Raw genomic sequence first — 25,522 nt, 5'->3', positions numbered from 1 at the left:
AATTGGACGGTGAGTGCCACAATCTTGCCAACAGACACCAGCATCTGGTCAACGTCGAGTTCACCAACACCTCCACGAGTCTATGATACACCTCCATGAGTCTAGGATCTACCTCCACGAGTCTACGATACACCTCCACGAGTCCACGATACACCTCCACGAGTCTACGATACACCTCCACGAGTCTACGATCTACCTCCACGAGTCTAGGATCGACATCCACGGGTCTAGGATCTACTTCCACGAGTCTAGGATCTACCTCCACGAGTCTAGGATCTACCTCCACGAGTCTAGGATCTACCTCCACGAGTCTAGGATCTACCACCACGAGTCTAGGATCTACCTCCACGAGTCTAGGATCTACCTCCACGAGTCTAGGATCTACCTCCACGAGTCTAGGATCTACCTCCACGAGTCTAGGATCTACCTCCACGAGTCTAGGATCTACCTCCACGAGTCTAGGATCTACCTACACTGCTAATTATACCCCACGTTATTGTGCAGGGTGGGACGAAACGAGCTTTGTTGTACAATGTCTGCATTGGTGGGTGATATTGGATATGCGTCCGCCTGCGTTCGGTCAACCCACTGTTTACGTTTGATCTCGATTAAAGGTCACATGACAGAGGTAAAACCTCAGATGTTTCAAACTCGAGTTATGATCTGCAAAAATATTTTCAAAGGGCACATGTCCTGTTACACCCAAAAATTAATCTGTCCATCTTTGCACAGCAGGCCATTGTGGTGTCAAATTTGGTTGTTGTTGTATCACTTCGGACAGTTCTCTCGAACAAGCCCGTGACACAAAGACAGCGGATCGATCTCCCAGAAACGACCCAGAGACCCCCCACATCTAGGATGGTGTGATCCACCTTCACGAAGTCAGGGCCACGTCAGAATTGGAGAAAGAGAGAAACAGGGACAAGAGGGAAAGGTCCTGAGCTAAATAATTGCTGATTAATTCTACCTGAGATTTTTCAAGTATATTGCTTGATCTTGTGCGTTATTGTCTGTTTGTCTGTCTGTCTGTTTGTCTGTCTGTCTGTTTGTCTGTCTGTCTGTTTGTCTGTCTGTCTGTTTGTCTGTCTGTCTGTTTGTCTGTCTGTCTGTTTGTCTGTCTGTTTGTTTGTTTGTCCATGGGGACCAATCGGCACTCTGACCCTAATAAAGTGCTGACCTGATGAATCCGGGCAGCAGGATAGAATGGGGAAGATTTTGCCCCCGAATTGCATTGGGGGGAGGAGGGGGAAGGGTTCGACCACCATGAAGAAGCATCTGCGATATTTACTGTCAAGTTTGATTGAAGTCCCTTCTCTCGTCCACAAGTTCTGTGTCCTCTGTGTGTCCTTCTCTCCAGACAAGGTGGAGGAGTTTTTGTCAAACCTCGACTCTGATTCTGCAACTGGACCAGACGGCATCAGCCCACGGGTCCAAAAATCCTGCTCTGCCGCTCTGTCTCAGCCTCTCTCTGTTCTTTTCACCCTATCTTTTGCTCAAGGTCATCTGCCAGCATCCTGGAAATCAGCTAACATTACCGCTTTACACCAAAAAGGTGCAAAAACAGATCCTTGCAACTACAGGCCAATCAGCCTGCTCCCAATTATCAGCAAAGTCATGGAATCCATCATTGCTTCGGATATGAAATCTTTCCTCTTCTCCAATGGCTTGATCTCTGATCATCAATTTGGTTTCAGACCAGGTCACTCTACTCTGGACATGCTGCTTCTGCTGTCTCAACAATGGATGGAGGTCCTCAATGCCAAACAGGAAATTAGAGCTGTCTCCCTTGACATATCACGTGCCTTCGATACGGTCTGGCACCCAGCTCTGCTCACCAAACTCTCCTCCTATGGTATCCATGGAAATCTCCATGCATGGCTTGCGGACTTCCTCTCTGGTCGTAGTCAACGTGTGGCCCTGAATGGATTTCTCTCATCTCCCCTTCCTGTTCAGGCTGGAGTTCCCCAAGGCAGTGTGCTGGGCCCTGTGCTTTTTCTGGTCTTTATCAATGATCTCTCCGACTCTCTGGAAAATCCTCTCTATCTCTTTGCTGATGACTCCACTCTCTGCCGCTCCATTCCTCTTCCCTCAGATCGGCAGTCTGCAGCCTCCTCACTCTCTGAAGACCTGGACAAAATCACAGACTGGTCAAACAAGTGGAACATCTATCTATAATTCCAGTAATCTCTGTACGTTTGTACGTTTGTCTGTGACCGCTGTTTCTCGACAACCACGGGTCCGATATACTTTTAACTTGCCAGGTATATTGCTGGGGACCCGAGGATGTGCCTTTTCAAGGTTTGAAATTAATCGGACAAGTACTTACCGAGCTATGTCCAAAAAACGCTTCAACCAATCAGAGAGCAGCGAGCTATCACGTGTGCCGAACGTGGCGATCAGACTCTACCTCGGACGGCACATTTGACAGCGTATTCATTTATTTCACGTTGGAAAACTATGTTGCCGTTAAACTATGTTTTAAAACGAATTCAAACTGCGATTAAATTAAAACGATTCATCGTAACTGCGACGATTTGCGAACTTCCGGCAGCCAATCACAGAACGCTTTGTTGCGTAGGCGTGGCCGATGTGAGACGAGCGGAGCTGAGCGCGTTACGAGCTGACCGCCATTACGGTACGTAATTCGATTTCTTATGCGCATTATTTCTCCCAATTCAGTCAGAGCGAAGGGCGGAAGCGAAGAGCGTTGTTTTTTTTGTTTACGGGCGTACGGGCGGGGTAGAGCGTACGGGTAGCGTTTTTTTTTTTTTTGGCAAGGAACGGGCACCCACGTACGGGCAATGCCCTAGTGTCTTTCAATCCTGACAAATCTCACTCTCTTACTATGTCTCTCCGAAAAGATCGACTGGACAACCCTCCCATCTACTTTCTCAACAATCCTCTCCAAGAAGTTCTGTCGCTCAAGCTTTTGGGTCTCACTATCTGCCATGATCTTTCTTGGGAAAACCACATTTCCAAGCTGGCCTCCAAAGCCAGTCGCCGACTGGGCATCCTCCGTCGTGCGAAGTCCTTCCTCGGCACACCTGAGCTCCTCACCACATACAAGGCTTTCATCCGCAGCTCAATGGAATACTGTTCTCCCCTATGGGCTGGTGCTCCTGCCTCACACCTTGCTCGGCTTCACGCTGTTGAATCCAAAGCTTTCAAAATCATTGGAATCTCCCGCGATGAAGCTATCTCTGAGGGCCTTTCACTCACTCACCGCAGGCAGGTAGGTGGTCTTTCTGTCTTCTACCGACTCCTCTCCGGCCTTGCTCCCCCAGCTCTCTCTGTGCTCTGTCCCCCAAATATTCCTACAGGTCGCACAAGATCTGCCAGCAACCCTCTGATGGTTAAACTGCCGAAATCTCGACTCTCTGCTCACCTTCACTCTTTCATTCCTCTTTTCTCCTGCCTCTGGAACAAACTCCCACACTCCCTTCAATCCCACTCCTCCCACCAGGTCTTTAAAACAGCTGTTCACCACCATCTCTTATCTTCCCCCATCCAAAACCTTGATCTTTTCTACCCCCACTAATTCACCCCAGATCCACCTTGTTTGAAATTCCAACTTCCTTCCTGGAAGTCCTGGCAGTGTCCATATGTTTATACCTCTCCCCCCCCCCCCCCTTCACATGCCTCCCCCCCAAAGCCCTCTCCCTCCCACAGATCTCTCCATGTCTCCATGTCTCTCGGTCCCTGCTCTCAAATGTTTTGTTTGTGTCCTTCCCCCTCTCTCCCCATCTTGTCTACCGCTCCCGATGTTATTTGTTGTATGTGTCTGTTTGTCTTTCTGTGTGATTAATGTTCGCTCTTTCACGAGCCTCGATCTTGTATGCAAAAAAAAACAAAAACACGATTTTAAATTAAAAGGTCACACGACCATGGTCCCTTTGACCTTTTCAACCCAAAATCGAACCAGTTCATCTTTGCATTACAGTTCATACCAATTTTGTTATCATACCAATTAATTATGACAGTTCATACCAATAAGCCAATCCCATAAGCGATTATTCTGGAAACGAAAGTCTGGTACGGACCGACAACCGGACGGACAACCGTCCTGCGGAGGCATAAAAACGTGCACTGTATACTAATTTTAATAATAAAATACTCACGATCACCTTGCTGTTCTACCTGAGCTAAATAATTGCTGATTAATTCTACCTGAGATTTTTCAAGTATATTGCTTGATCTTGTGCGTTATTGTCTGTTTTTCTGTCTGTCTGTTTGTCTGTCTGTCTGTCTCTGTCAGGCGCCTACAGGTCACAATTTTCAACCGATATTCACGAAATTTCACCAAATGGTAGAGTTGATCATAAGCAAGAAGCTTATTATTTTTGGGATCAAAAGGTCAATAGGTCAACATAGGCCAAAGTTCACCAACTTTGTCGAATTTCTAAAATCCTCAATTTTCATCCGATTGCCTTGAAATTTTAAGAAGATTTGTGCTACTTGAGCCCGTGGACATTCAGAATTTTCGCATACATCGAAGCCTGCATCTTTGCATATTGACACGACGGTGAATAAACTATCATGTGATTTACTTCAGGTGTGTGCCTTATTATTATCTATGGATTGATACTTATTGTATCAATGGATTATCATGTATTCATCGGATTCATACCGCCGACCATAATACCAAGCTTCCCTACTCCACATTCACTATGCTATCCCTGGTCATCATGCGGTCCCCATAGGCATCAAGAGGCATTTTTAGTGTCGCTCCCTTCATCCGTTGTTTTCCAGACAACCACGAAACGTCGTCAATAAGCAGTATCCCTTCCATATGCCAAGCTTACCCATTTTCGAGAGGATATCTCTGATGGTTTCGAAAATATTTTGGGTTAATTTCGGAGAAATTCATTGAATTTTACAGTAGGTACGTACGACAAAAGTACATTTTTTACATTTCCGCTGTATGATGCGTGCGTAAGTAAGAGCCTTCAAAACTGACAGGGCCACAGAACCATGGGAGGTCTGTGCCTGGCATAAATTCCTCGGCTGAATGATATGTACTGACGGAGATACCACACCGCAAAGTCGACACCGGAGCTAAAAATCCTCCTTTTTGACTCTACATGACCACGGAAACTGGCAGGATTTCAGAGTTAAACTTTTAACACAAGGTCAGGCATGTTATATACAATAAAAAAATGCATAGAAATCGTAGTCCCACGAGTTCGGAACGAAACTCATTTTTTTGGCACTATTTCAGGCCTCAGCTTGAGGCCTATAAGGCCTTAATCCAACTCCAGACTGCTCCACCCCTGAAAAACATAACAATATATATTATATATGTATATATCAATAATGAATTGGCAAACCAGTTGTTACAGTTGATGGAAAAAATAATAATAATAAAAAACAAAGACAACACAGACACAGACAGACAGACACACACTCCCCCTACTGCCCAATGCAGTCACCCACAGCATCATCTGGCGATATCGCTTTCAAAGCCTTTTTTGGGAGGATTGTCAGTTCATTGTCAGGCCTGAAGGCCAAGGCCTATAATCATATAAAAAATGCATACATGCAAACCGACAAGGCCAGAATGCAAGGTCATACTATAAACGTTTGGAACCACTGGTCATCATCGTATGACAGGACCTTTATTTTAGAAAATAAATTAATTAATAGTTTATAAAAACATTTTTTTAAAGTTAGGGAAGTGCATCTTGGTCCCATAGCCAAAGTACACAGTCCAATAAAGGTTGTCAAACTAGCGCATGCATGTACTTCAGTCCAAATCCTGAAATACATGGTCAAACTAGAGAGTTCATCCAACACGTTACCCCACACAGTGTTCAAGTATGAATGAATGATCGTTTTAAGGCCATTTTTTCCCCGCTAGAGCAGGGGTTAGCCTTGCGGACCCCATGACAATCATGGTTCCCTGTTTGAGGCAATGTTTTTATGGCCGGATGCCCTTCCTGACGCCAACCCTTAGTCGCCTTTTATGACGCGCAGGGATACGGAACAATCTCCAACGACAAACGCAGGGATACGGATAAAGAACAAGTACCTATTCTAAATCGGGGTACACACCGGGATCATTCATCCCAGCAAGCTGGTACTCAATTTGCCGACCTCAAAAGGATGACAAGCCGAGTCAACCCCCCTGGCGTTAATTCAGCGATCGACCGGGATTCGAACTCAGGATCCTGGGATCCCAAGCCAGCACCCTCACCGCTAAGCCAACACCAGGCTATAGTGTTCAAGTATATACGACAATTTAAATAAAATGATCATTTTAAAGATGGTGTTATAATTCCGGACGTTTGGTGGTATGTAAGCAGAGCTTATACACTACCCTTCATAACGTGTCCAAGTCCTGATAAACAGAGGGGTTTTGAAAGTGACAAGAAGGTGATTTGTATTCTAAAGTATTAAGGTTTGTAATTAAATTTAAATAAAGATTGCAAAGACCGTATAAATAAATGAATTCTGGAATTTACCACCGTTTTACCCCAGTGTTTGCCTGGTGTTGGTTTAATGGTTAAGGTGACTGGCTAAAAATCTTAGGGCCTTGAGTTCAAGCCCCTGTCATGCCATTGATTAACACCAGGTGGGTTTACTCAGCCTATCATCCTGCTGAGCAGCATCGGCGAAATGAGTACCAGTGTAACAGAGGGCACTGCATCAGCGGCACAGCCACGCCCCCAGAAAATGATGCAAGCAGCAGCCACAGGCTGTACACAATAGCTAAAGCCTTTGATTGTGTTGATCATTAATTGATGTGGATTATGCTGAGAGAAATGGTGATATTGGAGCACCTCATTTGTCTGTGCACTAAACAAGATGTTACAGTAAGAACAGAGCGTGGAGAGAGGTTTGTAACTGCTGTAAGTTTGTCAGATAACATCAATCACTGCCACGATACGTGTGGTGTCTATCGCAGAAAACATTGACTAGATACAGAAGAAATTGGAATCGAGGAATCCTTTGGAGGAAATTTAAAGGATTGCCTCTCCTAAAGGGTCGTAAAGACTTGCGAGGACAAAACTATTGGCAGTAAAAGGATACGACACATTTTAGAAACCTCTTACCCTCACTGTTAGTTCAGCAATGTCATCAGACTTTGTCAGACGTCTACATGACAAGGTACTTCCTGCCCCCTCAACCCCCTGCCCCTCCTGGAAAAAGGCAGGAGGGGAATCCCCCTCCCATCGCTCCAGCATCCAGAGTACAGTGTAAACCTTGGCAAGAAATTGCTTCGGCAACACCAACACTCTCTAAGAGTATGGTAAATAAAGTAAAAAATAATTACAATCATAAATCATATCACCTGTCCAAATGTATATATGTATATATGTATATATATATATATATATATACATATATATATATATATATATAATATATATATATATATATATATATATATATATATATATATATATATATATATATATGTATGTATGTATGTATGTATGTATGTATGTATATATATATGTATATATGTATGTATGTATGTATGTATGTATGTATGTATGTATGTATGTATGTATGTATATATACATATATATATATATATATATATATATATATATATATATATATATATATATATATATATATATATATATATATATATATATACACACACACACACATACAGGGGGCTGCAAAAGTAGGTATACAGTAATGAAAAACAAAACGTGTGCACAAAACGTATTTTATTGATTATACAAGCATATCAATAATAACATATCAATAATAAACATATCAATAATAAACATATTAATCCCTCAAATGTTCAAACTGTTTGTCCCTGGCATTCACACACTCCACTAGTCGAGTGTGGACACCCATGCACACTCTGGCACAAAGGTCTTTATCAGCATCAATTATCCTGGCAAGCCTCCCGTATGAACTGAATCATGGCATCAACAGAACGTGGCTTGTGTGCGAAAACCCTGGCTTTTACACATCCCCAGAAAAAGAAGTCCATCGGGGTGAGATCCAGCGAACGGTAATCTTATAATACTGGTAAAATCCTTACTGTATACCTACTTTTGCAGCCCCCTGTATATATATATATATATATATATATATTTTTTTTTTTTTTTTTTTTTGGTTTTTTTGTTTGTTTGTTTAATATATATATACAGTATGTATATATATATATATATATTGTTGCAGATCTCGATGCCGGCCTTCTCACCTTACCAAGGGGGGATTAGTCCCCTTGTCTTTGACTGGCCTGGCGGGACCCGGGACCTATGACGTCCCTCCCGGACAGCGCGAAATAGGGTATTAGGACTAGAATCGCTATTACCTAATTACTCGCGCTGCCCTGAAACGAGGAAATAAGCCCCGCATGAACCATGCGTGTTGAGACGCCGAGCGGTGCGTACACGCGATCCGTGCCGGTTATATGGTGAACCCGGTTCCAGCGATCTTATTCGTGCCACGCTTAGTCAATGGATAAATCACAAAAGCAGTCGAATTGGAAAAAGGAAGAACAGATTTATTTACACTAAACAAGGATTCCAGAAAAAGGGGACACAGTGCAGCATTATACAGTCTTAACTTAATACCCAGGACAAACGGGCCCGTTACACACACACACACTCACACCGGGCTTGCAGCTGCAGGATGATGGTCCGCATCCAAGGATGGCTCCCGTGCAGCTCCCTCCGGTCTCCGGCTCGTCCAGTGCAGATGCCCTTTGCAGATGTCCAGTGCAAAGGGCAGAAAGTAGAGAAGGCAGGAGCTCTCCGCGTGTCGTTTGGACGCACAAGGTTATTACGGGGCGATTTGGTCGGGAGCGGACTTTGGCGGTTAGCGGTTATCACTGGCGGCTATTACCGTGTTTACTCGCGTGGCTGAAGTCGGCGCTATTCGCCGTCGGCGCTATTCGCCACCGGCGCGTCTGGCTGCAGCCGTGTACTCAACGTCTCTTCTTCCTCTCCTCTGGCGCGTACGTTATACTGTGCGAGTTACAGTTCAATGCCTCAAAACGAGCGATGCGAGTCAAGTTCTCCTTCAAAGTCCGGCTCGTAAATTCTCCCAACAAGTCCTTTGCTTCAGTCCTGGCAAATCCTCTGCGAGTCCTGTTCAAGGGCTTTGTGCAGCGACTTATATAGGCACGCCCCGCGAACCTTCGAGAACTCACCAGACGTGCCTCTCCACACCCTCTCATGCCATGCCGTTCGAGCCCTGGTTGGCTGGTGGCTCTTACCGTCATCGCCTCTGACGGTCCGCCTTGACGCCGACCTCGCGCTCCTCCTTCTCAGGCCTACCTCGTGTTACTCGACTAGTGAGTGAGCAAAGGGCAGCAAATGCTGCGGGCAGCCAAAGCGTAATAAACTGAGCGGGCAGCCAAATGGGGCGCGGGATCAATTATGCCCATAGAGGTGGAATTGGAGGGTGAACGCAAAATGACCGGGACCTAAACTCATGTCTTTACACAACGCAGGTATCAATAGGGGAAATGGCCTATACTTACACATACTATGACACAACTAATACTACAAGTGGCCTACGTGTTGCTCGTGGAACTAACTATGGGGGGCAACCCTTTAACCTTTAATGATCAATATGAGCAATTCTCAAAACCGTAGCACTGCCCCCTCCCTTGCCAGACTCGTCCCCGAGTCGGACCCACACAGGTGAGAACGACCGGTTTTGAGAAAGGTTCGGGACTAGTTTAAAAAAATTACGTATGACACTTCGATGTGGTTTCCCTCTACATTTAAGCTAACACCCTGTATGTGACAGTTTTACAACACTAGATATGTCCCACCTACTGCGTTGTGTAACTAACTCTAGGAGACTCACACCCACAGCTAACCAAATTGTGGAATTGATTCTCAAACTAAACATAAAGCCGGTGGGGAGCATGTTATTTACAACACTAAACTAATTATTTACATTTCTATAACCCAGAACCTGTTCTTTTGTGGAAAGAAATTTGGAGGGGAGAAAACACAGCCATGCACCAATACACCAATACACAAAAAATGCACAGTTCACCATTTCAAATGTCATATTTGCTGCTTGGCTGCTGCTTGGCTACATCTTCTTGCTTCCTGCTTCCTGCTTCGTCTTCGGTGTGCCATAATAAAAACTTACAGGTCTTCTTTCCTGACACACCAGAATACCATGTACAAACCATGTCCATTTTTTTTCTGCCAGCAGGGCCAATCTTATGGTCCATCTGCGTGACATTGACGCCACTTAAAGCCAGTGGTCCGCAGGTGCAAGGTAACGTTTGCAGCAAATGACCGCTCAGCAAAGATGCCAGGCCACAGAACGTGTGGTCCATAAGGTGTATTGATGCAGCAAAAGGTAGCAGGGGCGCCGCACAAGTGGAGCCAGGTGCAGCTGCACAGTTCAGGGTTCCTGCACACTCCCCTCCAAAATGGGTCCATGGGTGGGGAGGAGAGACAAAGCACAGTTAGCCAAGGAAAGGACGCAAAGGTACACACAATCAAGGCAATGCAACATGAGGGGCGCGGGAGAGCGAGCAGAGCAAGCTCGTCCCTAACCGTTCGTATCCCCCCATGTCAGCCTACACTACCCTTGCCCTTCCCTGTATTTACACTTTACAAATCTGACACGACGTCTTGTCTCCCATATCCCCCTCGACTCCGAATTCGTCTTCCAATCCCTCCCAAGAAGGAAGAGATGGAATAAAGTCCGGCTCGGATTCCAGACTCACGATTAACTCACGTCATGATGCATCTCTACCATCCAAATCGTTCACAAAACCCGGTGTGGAGTTCCGTCTCCCTTGGTGAGTGGATGTGGATGGTGCGAAGAGATCTCTCATCCTAACTATACTCTAATAACATTAACTCTGTTACACTACCCGGGGTCTTGCCCTGCAAATTGGCATCTTTAAACTATGTGGTTCTAAACACCAATTCCCATTGACCCACCCTGTGGTGCCCTACGGATTTGGGTCTCACTCCCCAATTTTTCACTTCTGTGCCTTTGCACAATGAGGGCTGGGTCGTGCGGCTCCACTAGCAGGTCCAACTACCTGCGCACCTCCGCCACTGAAGTCGTCACCCGAGCTTACCTTGCTCCTTGCGACTACCCTACACTGGGGAAGGCCCCTCCTGGCTCTCTCACCCCTCTGATGCCCTCTCTGGCATTGGGCTACCCGGGTCCTTTCCTAGGATCCTCGGGCCCCACTGAACACTACTCTGACTGGCTCCCAGAGCCTACCTGCGGCCTCACCTGGCCGACAGACTACCAGTGGCGGAGTGCCCCAATAACCGTACTCACTAATTAAGCCCACACGCCCAGCCATTCCACTCACTCATGCACCCATCTAAGCACTTCCTTGCCACTACCTGCACCACAGGTGTCAATATCCAAACAATTTACCTAAACCCTCTACCTTACTTTAAACTACCCTCCCCGAGTATTCGTGAAGGGGTCCATCTTCCCCCATTCACTCCTTCGCACCATGCATTCCACACCACTCATTCCACACCATTCATTCCACACACCAAGCTCTCTTGCACACCACTTGTGCTCACATTCCTCTTTCCATACACTCCAACACAATTTCACTTGTCCTCAATATACCACTTATACACTACTTCATACACACAGCATCATCTAACTAACTACTTCCCCCTAATACTCGTGCTTTCCCGTCTTCCCTTACACTAAGCACTTCCCTAGTCATTAACATCCACCTAATCTCTCTACGTCCCCTCTACCTGTACAAATGTCACTACTTAAATCTCGTCATGTACTGTCATCTCTAAATCCCTAACAATATCCTAGCCCGCCCTCGGCTAGTTTTCACTGCCATCCCCATAATCTATTGGTCATTTGCCCCCAATAGAATGGTAAAGCTACCATTCGCCAACACTACGGCTAAGTGTCCACTCCACTCGAGCCTCTCGGTGCGGAAATACATTGTCGTCACAGCTCGGCTTCGCAAAGCCGAGCAATGCATACGGGTGGTTGGTCTCCTGTTGGTTGGGTCCGTCCGGCATTTTCGATTCTGGGGAGGAGGTTTTGCTGGGCCTAGGTTCCAGGCGCCATCTCTGCGCGAGGCCTTTCGGTCCCCGGCACGATGGCCCAACCTCCCACGGTCGGAGCACGGCGCCCGCCAGGGGGCGCGGTTCCGACCTTTCCTACCCCCCCTTGAACCGTGCCGACCGCCTTTCCCGCCAAGGCGCGGCACCGACCATACAGGGCGGGGCCCGGCCCGAATCATGCACGCCGCCGCGGCAACGATCCCCGCCGGTCCCCGCAGCACACAAAGCACACCACGCACCGAGAGCTCGCGTCGGCTATTCGTCGCACGATGCGCTAACCCCCCGGTCTGGGTTGATGCTTGAGCCGCATTCTCACACCCACGCGACCTGCTCCTTACTCGCACGCCGAGGCGCTCCAGCGCCTCCCATACACCCCATACATTCTGTTACGGCACACTCTCGTGCATTCTCTTTTCTTGCACACTCAGGTGCACACCACTCAGGCGCACTCACGCCGTTCACACACTCCATCATCACACACCCTCGCGCACATCCTGGCGCACTCATACTACTCGCGCACTCCGTTACACACTTGGCCAAGCACACCCTCGCGCACACTTTCTTGTTACACCCTCAGTAACAACCATGGGTGTGCACTCTCTCGGTACACACCCAATCAGCGCACACTTACCCACGGGTGTGCAATCTCCTGTTGCACACCCAATCACACGCTCTGGTGTGCACTCCCGCACACTCTCTACAGCACGCTCCGTTGTGCATTCTCGCACACCCTCTTCGGACATCGCACACTCTGTGTCGCACTCTTCACACATACACTCTGTTGTGCATTCGCTCTCACTCTCGGTAACACACTCTCCCGTTACACACTCGTGCTTCGGTGCCGTTCGCACACGCGCGCCATTCACCTCCACACATCGCACCACGGACCTTCCACGAGCGCCCGGGTTACGTCGCGATCCCAAGCGCACCAAAATTTTTTTCGCGCCAAACATTTTCGCGCCATACACGCTCCTACTCACCTTCGGGATTCTCTTCTCCGCCAGCACCTGCAACCCTTTATTGGGGTTAGGCAGCACGACATCACGATGCGAACACGGACTTTGAGTACATTCCAACTTTTCCTTCTCCCGTGATTCATTTTCTAACTCTGCCGTCTCTTCAACCCCAATTTCAACTATAATCACCTCTTTTTCTACCTCGGCCGTCGGCGCGCATAAAATTTCGTCTTCTAATTCGATCTTCCCCGGCGCTCCCAACATTTATTTTTCCAATTTGACGACCGCCAGCTTTTCTACACCCCGAGTCGCGATTTCTCTAGCCCCGGGCAACTTAACTGTGCTCTGCCCAAGCTCACTCTTCCTGCGTTTCTCACACCGCGTTACCCTGTCGCGTACCAATGTGACCTCTTCGCTCAACATGTGCCCAATGTTCTCCCCTGCCTTCTTCCTATTCCTATCCATTCGATCCAACGTTTTGTTCATTTCCTGTCTTGACACTCCTATGATCGCTAAGAGTTCCGTTATGAATGATTGCATGTCAATACCCGCCTGCACAGCGGGCTTGGCTGCCGCTGCCACGTGCGGGGCGCCGCCATTCTCTACCCCTACTGCCAGCCCTTCTTCAATGTCTTCTTCTTCCCATTCTTCCCGGTGGTCCTGGGTCATCGATTCTAACTCCTCATCTATCTCCTCCTCTACCCCCACCGGCATCCGACCGCTTTGGCGAGCCATGGCACGAATTTAATTTGGATGTTAACAATTTAATTTTGCTAGCTCGTAATTTTCGAGTGCGTTAAGCGCACTTCGGGTCCCAATCCAAACTCCTGCCACAAAATGTTGCGGCCAATATGCAAAATTGGTGTCCAAAATTTGGTCTAAAAAATTTCGTCCCAGGTTCCAAATCAACACTCCTGACTCCAAATGTTGCGGATCTCGACGCCGGCCTTCTCCCCTTACCAAGGGGAGACAAGTCCCCTTGTCTTTGACTGGCCTGGCGGGACCCGGGACCGATGACGTCCCTCCCAGACAGCGCGAAATAGGGTATTAGGACTAGAATCGCTATTACCTAATTACTCGCGCTGCCCTGAAACGAGGAAATAAGCCCCGCACGAACCAAGCGTGTTGAGACGCCGGGCGGTGCGTACACACGATCCGTGCCGGTTATATGGTGAACCCGGTTCCAGCGATCTTTCAGCGATGCCACGCTTAGTCAATGGATAAATCACAAAAGCGGTCGAATTGGAAAAAGGAAGAACACATTTATTTACACTATACAAGGATTCCAGAAAAAGGGGACACAGTGCAGCCTTATACAGTCTGAGCTTAATACCCAGCACAAACGGGCCCATCGCACGCACGCACGCACGCACGCACGCACGCACGCACGCACACACACACGGGGCTTGCAGCTGCAGGATGATGGTCCGTGTCCAAGGATGGCTCCGTGCAGCTCCCTCCGGTCTCCGGCTCGTCCTGTGCAGATGGTAAGTAGAGAAGGCAGGAGCTCTCCGCGTGTCGTTTGGACGCACAAGGTTATTACGGGGCGATTTGGAAGGGAGCGGACTTCGGCGGTTAGCGGTTATCACTTGCGGCTATTACCGCGTTTACTCGCGTGGCTGAAGTAGGCACTATTCGCCACCGGCGCGTCTGGCTGCAGCCGTGTACTCAACGCCTCTTCTTCCTCTCCTCTGGCGCGTACATTATAGTGCGAGTTACAGTTCAATGCCTCAAAACGAGTGATGCGAGACAAGTTCTCCTTCAAAGTCCGGCTCGTAAATTCTCCCAAAAAGTCCTTTGCTTCAGTCCTGGCAAGTCCTCTGCGAGTCCTGTTCAAGGGCTTTGTGCAGCGACTTATATAGGCACGCCCCGCGAACCTTCTAGAACTCACCAGACACGCCTCTCCACGCCCTCTCATGCCATGCCGTTCGAGCCCTGGTTGGCTGGTGGCTCTTACCGTCATCGCCTCTGACGCTCCGCCCCCACCCCGACCTTGCGCTCCTCCTTCTCAGGCCTACCTCGTGTTACTCGACTAGTGAGTGAGCAAAGGGCAGCAAATGCTGCGGGCTGCCAAAGCGTAATAAACTGAGCGGGCAGCCAAATGGGGCGTGGGATCAATTATGCCCATAGAGGTGGAATTGGAGGGTGAACGCAAAATGACCGGGACCTAAACTCATGTCTTTCCACAACGCAGGTATCAATAGGGGAAATGGCCTATACATACACATACTATGACATAACTAATACTACAAGTGGCCTACATGTTGCTCGTGGAACTAACTATGGGGAGCAACCCTTTAACCTTTAATGATCAATATGTGCAATTCTCAAAACCGTAGCAATATATATATATATTGATCAAGCAATATATCTGAACCAAGATCAAAATTCTGCTCTGTCAGAGGGTTCTCATGAGAGCTTGACAGGCAGAGCGTATGTACATGGCAGTGACGTCATTACGTGCGCTCATTCAAAAGCTGGAGAACTGAAGATATATTTGGATTGCTCCCGGCTGCATCCAAGCGATTCCATATAATGAGTGGATACCAGAGATAATGTGCCATGTGGCAGATGGTACTTATCGCTCCCATTAAGGTACAGCATAGCTGGATGGGATACCTTAATGGCAGTTCACCACTGATGGTATGAAATCGCATAGTAACCGATTGACACACACACACACACACACACACACACACACACACACACACACACACACACACACACACACACACACACACACACACACACACACACACACACACACACACACACACACACACACACACACACACACACACACCGCCCCCATGCCAAATAAATAAATATCCTCCAGCGCGGCATTGCCGGGGCACCTCCCGGTGCCTGGCAATACTGCCGTGCAGCTCATAGAGACTGTATTGGGAGGGAGAGGTGTACAATAATTGATTCATCAATTGCATAATTAAAATCAATAACTAGTTGTCATAATTTTTTTCTTAATCAATGGCTAATAACATACCTCAACCACCGGATGTAACTTTTAGAAAATTAATTAAATAAGTCATTAATCGGAAAAATTAAATAATTAATGTATGAAACAAAAATAAATTAATCGATTAATTGATTCATAAATAAATTAAAAATATCCTTTCTAGCCACATCGCTTGGTCACTGTTGTGTCCAAATATCAGCTTCCTAGCTCAAAAAGTGCCTGAGATATTGCCCAGATGAGAAAGAAAATAAATAAGTAATTAATAATGAAAATAAATAAATAATAATGGCAAGATAATAAAATTGTGAGTCAATTGTCTTATACAATACCTAAAGCACCAACGTTTCATCCGAATCTGTAACTTTAAAGAAAATAAATTAATTAAGCCATTAATCAAATAATTAAATAATTAATCGATTAATCTATAAACCAAAAATAGCCTTTGCAGCCAATTTTCTTGGTCATCGTCATGTCCAAATATCAGCTTCTTAGCTCAAAAGATGCCTGAGATAATGCCCAGAAGAGAAAGGAAATATATAAGTACTTAATTAATCTATATATATATAAAACACTGTGTGTGTGTGTGTGTGTGTGTGTGTGTGTGTGTGTGTGTGTGTGTGTGTGTGTGTGTGTGTGTGTGTGTGTGTGTGTGTGTGTGTGTGTGTGTGTGTGTGTGTGTGTGTGTGTGATGTTACCGATAGACTCCGAAACGGAGAGGCTTACGTGCTTGATATTTGGCATAGACATGGCCATTGAGCCTGGGACGAACATGGCCGAACTCAAAATATTTGACGATCCATATTTTTTATTCATATTTACCTCAGCGCATTTCAGCGCACGGAATCAACGGAATCAGAGCAGGTGGGCGCTGATTCGCTCAGAGCGATGACGCTATGACGCTATGAACGCTATGACGCTATGAAAAAAAAATCGCTATGACGCTATGAAACGCTATGAACGCTATGAACGATATGACGCTATGAAACGCGATGAAGCGATGACGCTATGAAAAAAAAAATCGCGATGACGCTATGAAAAAAAAAATCGCTCGCTTTACCAAGGGGCTCGCTCTCCCCCCGTTCCCCTCCCCTCCCCTCCCCTTCCCCCTCCCCCTCCCCTCCCCCGCCCGGCAATGCCGGGTACTTCTGCTAGTCCATAATAATTAAGTAACTAATAAATTAATTGATTAATCAAAAAAAAAAAAAACAGTTTTTGACAAAGTACTTGCTCACTATTATGCCAAAATTTCAGCTTTCTAACTCAAAGGATGGTTGAGATATCGCCCGGACAAACAAGAAAGCAGAGTGAAAACTGAGTACTCCCTTTCAGCGTGCGTCATTGCCGAGCCCCATTCGGTGCCCGGCAATGACGTCATGCAGCGCCTGGAGATGGCAAAGGAAAGGAGCGGTGTACAGTATATATCCTGGTGTAAATATCTGAATTACCAGGCCACCTAACCGTCTCTCATGGGGTTTCCTACCTTGTTCAGAAAGAACCCATCTGCTAGCATTATCTGGTATTTCATTAAATATCCCACGGTGTTCTTACAAAAGGGAGCGAGTTATCGCCAGTATCCTGGGGAAAAAAAATTACTGTCCTTACATTCTGTATCAGCTGTCCAATCACACTGACAGCCAAAAGCAAGCCAATGAGGAACCAATTCTGATGAACCTGGAGGATAAATCTGTCGCACTTCTCTGTCATGTACACTGTATGGTGCCACCGTGGTACTCCACTGGAACAGTTTACTGCTGTTTTTCCACCGTGGTACTCCACTGGAACAGTTTCCACTTCTTCCTCCTCAAAATATAGCCATTGATGATTTGAAAATAAATGACAAAGTAAACCCCATAAAGTAGTTGACCTGCCCCAGCATCAAACCCCATTAGCCCATTTCTTTTCATGACTCCTACACCCTGATGTGAAACAATCGTGCTCGAGATAACCTCACTGTATACAAAATTACATAAACGCTGTGACGTCATGAGGAAACGCATCTATACACGATGTGTGGGGTGGTTGGCGTTTCCATAATAAAAAATAAATTAATTAAATAAAGTAAATAAAGAAATTAATTAATTAATTAAGTACAGCGCACTTATTAAGTAAGGCTGGTTAAAAAAAAATTCCTGTTTATCATCGCCGCCCGCCCCATAAAAATCTTTTCTTTTATTTTTTTGCTCGCGAAACCAGTAAAATCCGTTCCCCGTGTTGAGGAGCTGAGGTACCACAGATGAGTCATATCCTATATGCAGTACCTGCAGTAAGAGTCGTACTTCCGAGAAGAGGCCCACTCGGAAGTTCAAGAAGTAGTTGGTATTCTGAAGGAGAAGCCAAATATCATCGGCAAACGGGAGAGCCTTACGTGATCATTATTGCTGTGGATTTCTAGTCAAAAATTAAACGAGCGCTACACGACATGTAGTAGTAGGTGATGATAGATGCATGAATAAACGGCAACCAACATTCTCTTGTTATTGAACTCGACTCAACATGTATGAGTGCTTTCATAGCAGTAGCTGCTGATAGATAGATACATATATGAGTGCGATAATAGCAGTAGCTGCTGATATATAGATACATCTATGAGTGCTGTAATAGCAGAAGCTGCTGATATATAGATACATCTATGAGTGCTATAAGAGCAGTAGCTGCTGATATATAGATACATCTATGAGTGCTATAAGAGCAGTAGCTGCTGATATATAGATACATCTATGAGTGCGATAATAGCAGTAGCTGCTGATAGATAGATACATATATGAGTGCGATAATAGCAGTAGCTGCTGATATATAGATACATCTATGAGTGCTGTAATAGCAGTAGCTGCTGATATATAGATACATCTATGAGTGCTATAAGAGCAGTAGCTGCTGATATATAGATACATCTATGAGTGCTATAAGAGCAGTAGCTGCTGATATATAGATACATCTATGAGTGCGATAATAGCAGTAGCTGCTGATAGATAGATACATCTATGAGTGCTATAAGAGCAGTAGCTGCTGATAGATAGATACATCTATGAGTGCTATAATAGCAGTAGCTGCTGATAGATAGATACATCTATGAGTGCTGTAATAGCAGCAGCTGCTGATATATAGATACATCTATGAGTGCTATAATAGCAGTAGCTGCTGATAGATACATCTATGAGTGCTATAATAGCAGTAGCTGCTGATAGATAGATACATCTATGAGTGCTATAATAGCAGTAGCTGCTGATAGATACATCTATGAGTGCTATAATAGCAGTAGCTGCTGATAGACAGATACATCTATGAGTGCTGTAATAGCAGAAGCTGCTGATATATAGATACATCTATGAGTGCTATCATAGCAGTAGCTGCTGATAGATAGATACATCTATGAGTGCTGTAATAGCAGAAGCTGCTGATATATAGATACATCTATGAGTGCTATCATAGCAGTAGCTGCTGATATATAGATACATCTATGAGTGCTAGAAGAGCAGTAGCTGCTGATATATAGATACATCTGAGAGTGCTATAATAGCAGTAGCTGCTGCTAGATAGATACATCTATGAGTGCTTTAATAGCAGTAGCTGCTGATATATAGATACATCTATGAGCGCTATCATAGCAGTAGCTGCTGATAGATAGATACATATATGAGTGCTATAAGAGCAGTAGCTGCTGATATATAGATACATCTATGAGTGCTATAATAGCAGTAGCTACTGATAGATAGATACATATATGAGTGCTATAAGAGCAGTAGCTGCTGATAGATAGATACATCTGTGAGTGCTATAATAGCAGTAGCTGCTGATATATAGATACATCTATGAGTGCTATAATAGCAGTAGCTGCTGATAGATACATCTATGAGTGCTATAATAGCAGTAGCTGCTGATTGATAGATACATCTGTGAGTGCTATAATAGCAGTAGCTGCTGATATATAGATACATCTATGAGTGCGATAATAGCAGTAGCTGCTGATATATAGATACATCTATGAGTGCGATAATAGCAGTAGCTGCTGATATATAGATACATCTATGAGTGCTGTAATAGCAGTAGCTGCTGATAGATAGATACATCTATGAGTGCTATAATAGCAGTCGCTGCTGATAGATAGATACATCTATGAGTGCTATAATAGCAGTCGCTGCTGATAGATAGATACATCTATGAGTGCTATAATAGCAGTAGCTGCTGATAGAAAGATACATCTATGAGTGCTGTAATAGCAGTCGCTGCTGATAGATAGATACATCTATGAGTGCTATAATAGCAGTAGCTGCTGACATATAGATACATCTATGAGTGCTATAATAGCAGTAGCTGCTGACAGATAGATACATCTATGAGTGCTATAATAGCAGTAGCTGCTGATAGATAGATACATCTATGAGTGCTATAATAGCAGTAGCTGCTGATAGATAGATACATCTATGAGTGCTATAATAGCAGTCGCTGCTGATAGATAGATACATCTGTGAGTGCTATAATAGCAGTAGCTGCTGATATATAGATCCATCTGTGAGTGCTATAAGAGCAGTAGCTGCTGATAGATAGATACATCTATGAGTGCTATAATAGCAGTAGCTGCTGACATATAGATACATCTATGAGTGCTATAATAGCAGTAGCTGCTGACAGATAGATACATCTGTGAGTGCTATAATAGCAGTAGCTGCTGATAGATAGATACATCTGTGAGTGCTATAATAGCAGTAGCTGCTGCTAGATAGATACATCTGTGAGTGCTATAATAGCAGTAGCTGCTGATAGATAGATACATCTGTGAGTGCTATAATAGCAGTAGCTGCTGATAGATAGATACATGTATGAGTGCTATAATAGCAGTAGCTGCTGATATATCGATCCATCTATGAGTGCTATAATAGCAGTAGCTGCTGATAGATAGATACATCTATGAGTGCTATAATAGCAGTAGCTGCTGATATATAGATACATCTATGAGTGCTATAATAGCAGTAGCTGCTGATATATAGATACATCTGTGAGTGCTATAAGAGCAGTAGCTGCTGATATATAGATACATCTGTGAGTGCTATAATAGCAGTAGCTGCTGATATATAGATCCATCTATGAGTGCTATAAGAGCAGTAGCTGCTGATATATAGATACATCTATGAGTGCTATAATAGCAGTAGCTGCTGATATATAGATACATCTATGAGTGCTATAATAGCAGTAGCTGCTGATATATAGATCCATCTGTGAGTGCTATAAGAGCAGTAGCTGCTGATAGATAGATACATCTGTGAGTGCTATAATAGCAGTAGCTGCTGATAGATAGATACATCTGTGAGTGCTATAATAGCAGTAGCTGCTGATAGATAGATACATCTGTGAGTGCTATAATAGCAGTAGCTGCTGATAGATAGATACATCTATGAGTGCTATAATAGCAATAGCTGCTGATAGATAGATACATCTATGAGTGCTATAATAGCAGTAGCTGCTGATATATAGATACATCTATGAGTGCTATAATAGCATTAGCTGCTGATAGATAGATACATCTGTGAGTGCTATAATAGCAGTAGCTGCTGATAGATAGATACATCTGTGAGTGCTATAATAGCAATAGCTGCTGATAGATAGATACATCTATGAGTGCTATAATAGCAGTAGCTGCTGATATATAGATACATCTATGAGTGCTGTAAGAGCAGTAGCTGCTGATATATAGATACATCTATGAGTGCTGTAAGAGCAGTAGCTGCTGATATATAGATACATCTATGAGTGCTATAATAGCAGTAGCTGCTGATATATAGATACATGTATGGCAACCGGACATTATTCTTAAAAGCCGAAGTTTTGGTCTACCATTGTTATATGTATCAGCAAATATTAAAAGTAAACAGAACTCAATGTGACATACACATAGGTTTCTTTATTTGAATCGTATCAGTGCGTACATACGAAGGTTTACTAGTTTAGAAATCATCACATGATTCATCATGTATGTCCGATCAAGTATATTTAAGAAAAAAACATATTGTGCGTTGAATAATCCATTAAAATTTCACTCTGAAATTGAAAAAACAAACAAACAAAAAACCCTCCCTCCCTCCCTACCCACTCTTTTGAAAAAAAGTGATGATAAAACAGGAATTTTTTTTTAACCAGCCTAATGGAACATCTCACGGTTATCACAGAACACCAGTTTGCAAATCTGCTCCAAGTAATTTTAATGAAATAAACACATTAAATAGTTTACAGATAGCATGTAGTTTAAATTTAAATAAATGAAAGCCCCCACAAGCACATGAACACCATTCCCGTCCGATTATCGTGTCATGAACTCAAAACATAAAGCCCATCCGAACCAGATTAAACCGCGGACTCAGATAGTCAGTACAAGTACCGGTACCGGGAAAAGCGAGGCCTAGACGAGGCTGCAGGTACCGCGCTTTTTTAGACTTAGTTACATAAAATGCAGCACGTGGTGAGAGAAGACGGTGTAAAGCACCGACATCAGCACAGCCAATGAGCCATTGTACATTCGTGTATGCGGGACCGGACCGTCGACTTACTCAGCGCCCCTGACGCTCCCAAAATGCACCGCGCTCAAGTAACGCGTTGACTTCTTCATCTTCCGTTTCGTTATGATCTCAGATCTACGGTGATCTACGTACGACTTATATCAATGAGAGCTCGCGCGAATTTCCCTCAAAGTAACAGACATTATTAATATCATTGAGTTTCGTTTTTTTATTTATTACATGTGTATAAAAGGGGACGTCTGTTTGTCCCAGCTTTTGCTATTGTTTTAACGTCATGAAGGGTCGGACATTCGGGAACTTGGACGCCGAGCAACGTCAGCACTTCCGCCTAGCAACAAACACAAAGGGGAAAGACGCGCAGCTTGTGCATGTGATGTACCGGTATGGACTTTATGCATATGACGTCACACACCCTTAGGAATGGAAGAGTCGCCCCCTCTCAGAGGGCAAGCAATACTGCTGGAACTACACAATGCGAATCCTGAGCAGTGCCCCATTCATGAGCAGATTCCACCTGTTGGAGGGACTGAAACCCAAACGGAACTGTCTTTCAGAGACATTCGTGCACTGGAAATAAACGTGGAGGAACTACAGAAGGACAATATTGCCCTCAGAACTCAAGTGTGTGACCTGGAAGAAAAGATAAGAGCAACACGTCTGCAGGAAGAACACTTTCAGAACAACGATGCAAAACTCCGATTTTACTCGGGACTTCCTTCTTGGGCAATTTTTTTGCCACTCTTCACGTTTACATCATGTGCTCTCCCAACGTGTAAAAAACTCACGAAGTTTGGTCAAGTGCTAATGTTCCTCATGAAGTTGCGATTGAACATTTTTTACGAGGACCGAGCTTAGAGATTCGGAGTCAGCCAGTCAACTGTTTCACGAAACTTCCACCGTGTTCTTGATGTAATGTTTGTAAAGACTCAGTCGCTGATACACTGGCCCAGTCGTGACGCTCTCCGTCTCAGTATGCCGTCATCGTTCAGGAAATTTTTCAGGAAATGTGCAGTTGTGGAGCTATGCTCGCACGATAAAGCCGGACAAAATGGACGACACTAGGAACGAAGTTTCACTGAGCTATTTATTCTAGCTCAACTCGAAAGAACTCAAAAGCACTGAATAGCCCGTTAACACGGGCGGCAATTTATATCAAAAGTTCACCACACAAAAGCCACGCCTCTCAACGGGGCGTGGTATGCAAATCGAGAGTCCGCCCGGGCAAGGCAAGTCCGGACATGTCCGGGTGAGTCCGGGCAAGTAACCGCCCGCCGGTTACGTCATCGGCCGGTGAAAGCTGATTGTGTCATGCTTCCGGTAACCGCTACATGCGCCCCCCCCCCCCCCCCCCCCCAGAATTAACTTGCACCGAGAGAGTCAGTTTGAGGGGGGTCTTGATGACCCGGCCGAAACGACCCCTGGCGATTCGTGTGGGGGTGGGAGGTGGCGTGGCGGTGGATGGTCGGGCGGGGGGCTTGGTTGATGGGGGACGGCCCCGTCGTGGAGGAAGGGCCAACCGTGGAGGTTGGTCGACGTCCAAATGGGCCGGCTTGAGGCGGTCCACGGAGATGCGGTCCGGTTTGCCGCCGATGTCAATGATGAATGACTTGTCGTCCCTCTTCAGGACTCGGAAAGGTCCATCGTACGGCGGCCGGAGCGGTCCCCGGTGTGCGTCGTTATGGATAAAAACGTACTCCGCAGTGCGAAGTGCTGGGGGGACGTGGGGTTGGGGGCAGCCGTGGTGGGACGTGGGCATGGGGGCAAATCTCCTGGCGGCCTCCTGGAGGACCGAGCGTTGGCGAGCCGCGGACCAGGGGTCGGTGGCGTCAGGGATGAACTCGCCCGGCACGCGCAGTGGCTGGCCGTAGACCAGCGCGGCGGTGGAAGCCTGGAGGTCCTCTTTAGGGGCCGATCGGAGGCCCAATAGGACCCACTGGAGCCTGTCGGCCCAACCGTTGTCCTGGAGGCTGGCCGGGAGAGCGGCCTTCATCGAACGGTGGAACCGCTCACACAAGCCATTGGCTTGGGGGTGGTAGGCCGTGGTGCGGTGTAGCTTGACCCCCAAGGCCTGGGCGACCGCGCCCCAAAGCTCGGAGGTGAATTTCGGGCCTCTGTCGGAGGAGATGTCTGAGGGGGTGCCGAAACGGGCAATCCAGGTGCCAATGAAGGCCTGCGCCACGTCGGCGGATGTTGTTGATGCCAGCGGGACGGCCTCCGGCCACCTGGTGGTCCTGTCCACCATCGTGAGGAGGTGGGTGAAGCCCCGCGAGGAGGGAAGGGGTCCCACCAGGTCCACATTGACGTGGTTGAAGCGCCGCGCGGGCACGTCGAATGGTGCCAACGGGGCCTGGGTGTGCCGGTGGACCTTCGCGCGCTGGCATGCGACACAGGCATTGGCCCAGTCGCGGACGTCCTTACGTAGCCCGTGCCAGACGAACTTTGCTGCCACGAGCTTCTGCGACGCTTTCCGGCCCGGGTGGGAAAGGCCGTGGAGGGCGTCAAAAATGTGCCGCTGCCATCCGGTGGGCAGGATGGGGCGAGGTTGGCCCAGGGAAATGTCGCACAGGAGAACTGTGCCTGTGTCCTCAAAGGGGACGTCGGCCAACTGCAGGCCTGTGTCCGCTGTCCGCAGGGCTTGCACCGTGGGGTCGGCGGTCTGGTCGGCCGCCATGCGGGCGAAGTCCACACCGAGGTGGACGGCGTTTGCGCCGGACCGGGAGAGGCAATCGGCCACAGCGTTGTCCTTGCCCGCGACGTGCCGGATGTCCGTCGTAAATTCGGACACGGCGGAGAGGTGGCGCTGCTGGCGGGCCGACCACAGCTCTGCAACCTTGGCCATGGCGAAGAACAGGGGTTTGTGGTCCACAAACGCCGTGAACGGGCGGCCCTCTAAAAGATGGCGGAAGTGGCGAACGGCCAGGTAAAGGTCGAGGAGCTTGCGGTCGAAAGCGCTATACTTGCGCTCGTTAGGGCGAAGCTGCCGGCTGAAGAAGGCCAGCGGTTGCCAAGCCCCGTTCACCCACTGTTCATGCACGGCGCCCACCGCGTAGTCGGAATCGTCCGTGGTGA

At 46.5% G+C, this 25,522-nt stretch overlaps 1 protein-coding gene across 2 annotated transcripts in view; it reads right to left on the bottom strand.

Moving 5' to 3' along the window:
• The window catches only part of LOC137432727 (GTPase-activating protein and VPS9 domain-containing protein 1-like), a 127,996-nt gene extending 105,439 nt beyond the window's left edge, over positions 1-22,557 (bottom strand). For both annotated transcript variants that reach the window (XM_068124863.2, XM_078783546.1), the window contains exon 1: positions 22,484-22,557. The gene's annotated coding sequence lies outside the window, so the exon portion shown is untranslated. The remainder of the gene's footprint in view (positions 1-22,483) is intronic.
• Positions 22,558-25,522: the final 2,965 nt, after the last annotated feature.

Source organism: Myxine glutinosa, chromosome 8 (genome assembly GCF_964187855.1).
Source record: "Myxine glutinosa chromosome 8, kmMyxGlut1.1, whole genome shotgun sequence".
NCBI lineage: Eukaryota > Metazoa > Chordata > Myxini > Myxiniformes > Myxinidae > Myxine > Myxine glutinosa.
This window is presented reverse-complemented; position numbering and strand designations above follow the sequence as displayed.